Raw genomic sequence first — 5,909 nt, forward strand, 5'->3', positions numbered from 1 at the left:
CTGAAATGTTGACATTGGTGGTGGAGATGAAAGAGCAGGGATGGGGAAAATATGGCCTGTGGGCCAGATCAAGCCCATGACAGATCTCTTGGTCCTGCCTGGCCCAAGTGTCTTCCAGCCATGGCACATCCTGACACCTGGGCACACAGTGGGGCTGGGGTGGCTCCATGTCTAGACTGCCTTTCTAGGCAGCCCAGGCATTGGCAACTCCTTTCAGCTACTGTTGCTACTGGCCCCAGCCCTGTGGTACTGCCGGGGACCTGTGTGCCAGGCCCCGACCTGGCATGCCCCACACCTACTCTGGACTCGCTGACCTAGGCTGAGCACCAGTAGTGGTGGCCAGGCAGAAACTGTTGTTTGGTATGAAGGAAGAGCATCCCCCTTCCCCTTCTTGCTGCTGGCACTTCCTGCTGCAGCTGGCAGAGTCTATGCCATGGTGAGCTGCCCTGCATGTCTGGTGCCATCACCACTGCCTCTGGGTTGCTCAGTGGCTGCCCTGGTGGTGGTGGCTTCTATAGAAGGGGAGCCCAGCAGGGCACGGACACTGCCGGCTGCAGCAGGAAGCGCTGGCAGCAACAAGGGGGAGGGGGCCACTTTGCCTCCATGGTGAGCAACAGTTTCTGCCCAGCCTGGGTGGGCAAATCTGGAGCAGGCGTGGGGAGCACTGGGTCAGGGTTGTGCATGCAGGTCTCTTCCAGTATTGCAGGGTTGGGGACAGTGGTGACGGCAGCCAGAAAGAGCTGTTGCAGGGCAGGGACAGGTGCTGACCGGCTCAGGGGAACGTGTGTGAGGGGGCTGCCATGCACACCCACCATACCCTCAAACTCTCTCCCACAAACCCCACAACCACATCCTCCCCAACACAATCCCACAAACACTGCATCCACCCATACCCTCCCCCCACACACCCCTGCAGGCCTGTGGGGGGAGCCCTGCTCGCTGTTATGCACACACACCCCACCACATACACACACCTGCACAAACACCCCCAGCCACGCTCCCCCGCCACACCCCACAGCCTCCCACAAACCCTATGCATACTTCCACACATCCCCACAAACCCTCCATACCCACCCATCAACATCCACATATACCCCTGACTACCCCACATCCCACATACACACACCCACAACACCCATATCCACCTGCCCATACCTCCCCAATATACAAGGGTAAGACTTCATTTTGAGCTATTATGCAATCACATCTATATATACAATGTAAACACACAAATCAGGGAAAAAAATGTTTAAATAAAATTAAAATATGTTATTATGGATGTTTGATTGTTTCATAGATTTCATAGACATTAGGACTGGAAGGGACCTTGGAAGATCATCGAGTCCAGCCCCCCGCCCAAAGGGCAGGGAGTCAGCTGGGGTCATAGGATCCCAGCAAGATAAGCATCCAGTTTACTCTTGAAGGTGTTCAGTGTAGGTGCTTGAGCCACCTCTGATGGCAGGCTGTTCTAGACCTTGGGGGCTCGGACAGTAAAGAAATTCTTCCTTACGTCTGGCCTGAAATGGTCTTGCAGTAATTTATAACGATTCGATCTCGTCATTCTTTGGGGAGCTCTGATAAACAAACATTCCCCCAGATCCTGGTGGTCACCCCGATAAACTTATAGGTGGCCATCAGATCACCCCTGAGCCTGCGCTTTTCCAGGCTAAAGAGTCCCATGTCTCTCAGCCTGTCATCGTAAGATCTGTTTTCCTGACCTCTGATCATGCGCGTGGCTCTTCTCTGGACTCTTTCAAGCTTCTCCACATCTTTTTTAAATTGTGGAGCCCAAAACTGGATGCAGTACTCCAGCTGCGGCCTCACCAAGGCCGAGCACAAGGGGAGAATGACGTCCCGGGATTTGGTAGTATATAGTTTGGGGCTTTTTCCGGTTCCAAGATGGCAAGCCCCCCTTCCCAAAAGGAGTACTTCTGGGGGCAAGGGGAGGGACTGCCAGTGGCAAAGGTCATAGGGTTAGGGGGCAGGACTTCCAGCTCCTAGATGGTAACCAGGGGTTGTGGCATCTATTAAGGGGTGGGGCTACCTTTCTAGCCCTTAACAGTTCACCAGAACTCGTTAAGCGGCCCTCCAGCTGAAATAACTGCCTACCCCTGTGAAAGAGCCTTTAAAAGCTAGTATAATAATGTGAAATTCAGTTGAGTACGCAGGGCTTACACAAAGGGGATCTGCCCCACTTAAACTGCATTCAGCTCTGTAAGCTATCTGTAAATGGCACTGTTTCTCTTAACAGCTCTGCTGCTGATGCTTCCTTTGTCCTATCAGATGTCTTTAGTGACGCACAATATTTTTAGTCTTCTACAGAAGACTAAGGTTTTAAATGGTGCATAGAGAGCATTTGTGTAGGCCCTTTGCATAGAAGGGAATTTCACACTATCTGTATGCAAAGAGATTTCATGTACTGGACTGTGGACTTCTGTCTGTGCCTCTGTGTTTGAAAATGTAATGTTGTTCATCTAAAACCGGAAATACTTGGACTAGACTTCCGAACATATTTTGGTCCCTACTGATGGCGAGAATTGTCTAATAGAATTTTTTTAAATGCCTTTTTAGGTTAGGTGCCAAATAAACTCTTAAATCTAGCTAGTTTGCTACTAGCATCTTTAAAAATCTGTGTTAATTCTAATGGGAGTCAAACTGCTGAAACCATAAGGAAACTCCAGTGTGTGTTGAGTGTCTCCTTATTAAATAAATGGAGCTCCTCAGATAATTGTTTATACTTACTTCTTATCCAAAATGACCACTGACATGATCTGTCTCCTACTCTGCTGTACATGCCGCACTGGCAGCATTGTAGCATCTCAAGAGCAGCTCCAGTAGGTCAGGGGAGTATTTGTGTTAGAGCAGCACAGAGCAGAGCAGCTGTAAGCAGCTCTGTCCTACCCCATTCCAAATCTGGTGTAATGAGTGGTTTGTGGACAGACTGTCTGCCAAACTTCATAATATTAGCATTAGCAAAGCACGGATGTACTTCTGATTTAATGTACATCTTGTCCAGGAAACCAAAGCCAGTTGATATTTAATTGAATACTAGAGATAAATGAATGCTATTCTGGTTAAAATAAACTTATTGAGGTCCTTTTGAATTAACTGAGTGTTTGCATTTTTTTGGAGGGAGCACTAAATCTCTGTTCAAGAATCTGCACTGTAGTGGTGCCTAGGTACCTGGGATCTTGTACATCATTTGTCAAAGTGCAGCTATTGCATTCTAATATCCAAGATTAAGTGATTATAAAATCAGTAGTTCTAGTGAGTCCTATCATGAAAAGCATTTTTCATCAAATATGAATCATGAATTTTAGTAGGCCAAGAGTTCTCAACTTGAGGGTTGCAACAATCCTACCTTTCTTCCTGGCTTCATGAGGTTGCGTTAGTAAGGGGTGTCTTGGGCCCAACAAGGGATAAAATGTTAATGTAACCTTTTTCTAACTGCTTAATATTTTAACTGTGAAGTACAGCACAGGATTTTATGTCCTATTATTATGGCTCTACTTTCATTGTAACAACCACTATTAATTTTTTAAAACCTTTTATTAGAAATTGGGGAGAGGGAAGAAGGAAAGAAAAGCAGTTAAAGCAGCTGAAATAGGTACTATTAAGTAAAGTTTAATTGTTATGAATATCCTATATTTCCTTTCTCATATTATTGCTGCATAAAGTATTGTTTCTATATGGACAATTTACGTATTAAAATTATATTAACAGTCCTTTATTAGGGAAATGAAAGGTTAGTTTAAATAGCTTGGGGTTGTTTTTGCTAGTCTCCAATCCTGTTTATTTCATGTTAAAATTCACAGAGAAGGGTAAGGAATAGAATAGCAAAGATAGAAAATGTGGGCTTTGTTTCTATCCTTGATTTTTACTTGCAGCTCCGCTGCTAAAGAAATGCAGAGCCAGCTCAAGAGTCACCGCAGGCAGGTCCTGCCAGACTTAATAGTGCTGAGCAGTTTCGTGTGTTGCTTTTAGCTGCCTTCCTGATCACAGGTTAGAGCGGCATTACAAAAAGTGGAGTTGCCGTGACTAGACATAAGGCAAAAGAAGAGATGGAGAGAAAGAGAAGGAAAGCCGGAAAGGAACTAACAAGCTAGGAAGAGGATGATGACAGGAGTTCAAATTCCATATTATGGAAGTGGTTCAGATATTAGCTGGAGATGGTAGAAAGGGTAATATCACCCACTTCCCTTTCTCTGGCTAAATCTCGTCAGGATGATGTTTTTAAGATAGTGGATTTGAAGTGAGGGGCGACAGCTGCCATGGTGGTAAATTTTTCTCCTGGTCTAGTCTCACTTCTACTTACTTGCCCTCTAATAAGCATTACTCACAGGGGATAGAAACCCTGTTTCATTAGTGCTAACCTAGCAAAGAACATTTCAGTGATCTCAGCTATAAACATTTTCTCCTGTTTCTAGAATTGTCCAGTTCGTTGTTGTTACAAACCATCACTTTTTATGAGAAATCTTAAAGACACAAGCACAGGGCTGTGGGGTTTTTTTAACTTAAACAATCCTTGTATCAGGCTATTTGTTTCTAACATTTGATAGCTTTTATAAATAATACAATGTGCTAAGTTGGACCTTGTTAATTCAGACAACTTGAAATACAGACTTTCATATAACAGGGGTCCTAAGTAACATAAATACATAACATGATTTAGAATCATTATATAAGAAAATGTTTTTAATTCATATTGACATTTTGAGCTTTCTGGTACCATAAACCAAAAAGTGAGTGTCTCTATAACGGGTTCATGTAAGTTTCTAAACCAGTTTTATGCCACTTTAAGCAGTGAAACACGGCAGACTGTGTGATAGTGTTGAGCACCTTAGCTTTGTGTTTGTTAATGAACAAAGGAATTATGCTATTTATGGAAATAATTCCAGTACTTAAATGCTGAATATCTAAAAACAAGCTCCGGAGTAGGCAGAAGTCAATTATCACTCTACAGCACTTGTCACTATAATACAGCTTGGGCTTCTGGTCAGAAGTGAATGTTGTGACCCTTTGGGGAAAAGGAACATGGGGCACAGCCACTTACCCACTAGCCACGTTTACACGAGTGGTAGACTGTGCAGTTGTTACGGCACAGTCTTTTCGTACTATGTAAGCAAGTACTAAATGCCTGCATAGTAATGTTACTGCACAGTACCATCCCCACATGTTTTTTTCAGATGCTACTTTACAGTAGCTTGTTACTACTGCACAGAAGTGGTGTGTCATGGTTAGTGCCCACCAATGTTACTGCATAGTAGCATCTCATGTAGACATGTCCACTTTGTTTCAAACACTAGAGCTAACAAACAGATACTGTGTTTGTTCAGGAGTAAATCATTTTATCTCAGGACAAAGTGAAGCCATTCAGACATACATGTCCATTATCCCAGGATAAATCCTAAAAGGGTTCATGGGATAAGAAGTGCTAACTGTTTATCTTGGGACATTGCAAAGTGCATCTGAATGGTTATTTTGGGATTGCATCAACGAATTAATGGCGGAAGGGAAGCAGTGCATTCAGCCGCTCTCTAAACTGATTAGGTAGGTGATGTGTGTAAAAGCTAATCCCAGGATATTTCTGTTCTAAAACAAACACAGGCCCAACTTGTCCAGGGACAAATGTTACACTTCTGTGACAGGAACATGTCTGTTCCTAGCAGCAGTTCCTTCATTTTCCTCTTCTCCACAAGGAGACTTAAATCCTTCTATCCCTCCACCTGAATTTTGCTTACCCTGGCTGTGTCTACATGAGATGCTGACTGCGCAGTAGCTCATTATTACTGTGCAGTAGCATCACGTAGCATGAAGCAACACTAATGTGCAGTAATAACGAACTATTGCACAATCAGTGGCACCAAAAAGCCATTTGGTGATGTTACTGTGCAGTAACTCCAACTGTG

This window comes from Crocodylus siamensis, chromosome 5 (assembly GCF_052110815.1).
Source record: "Crocodylus siamensis isolate JL-2025a chromosome 5, ASM5211081v1, whole genome shotgun sequence".
Lineage (NCBI taxonomy): Eukaryota > Metazoa > Chordata > Crocodylia > Crocodylidae > Crocodylus > Crocodylus siamensis.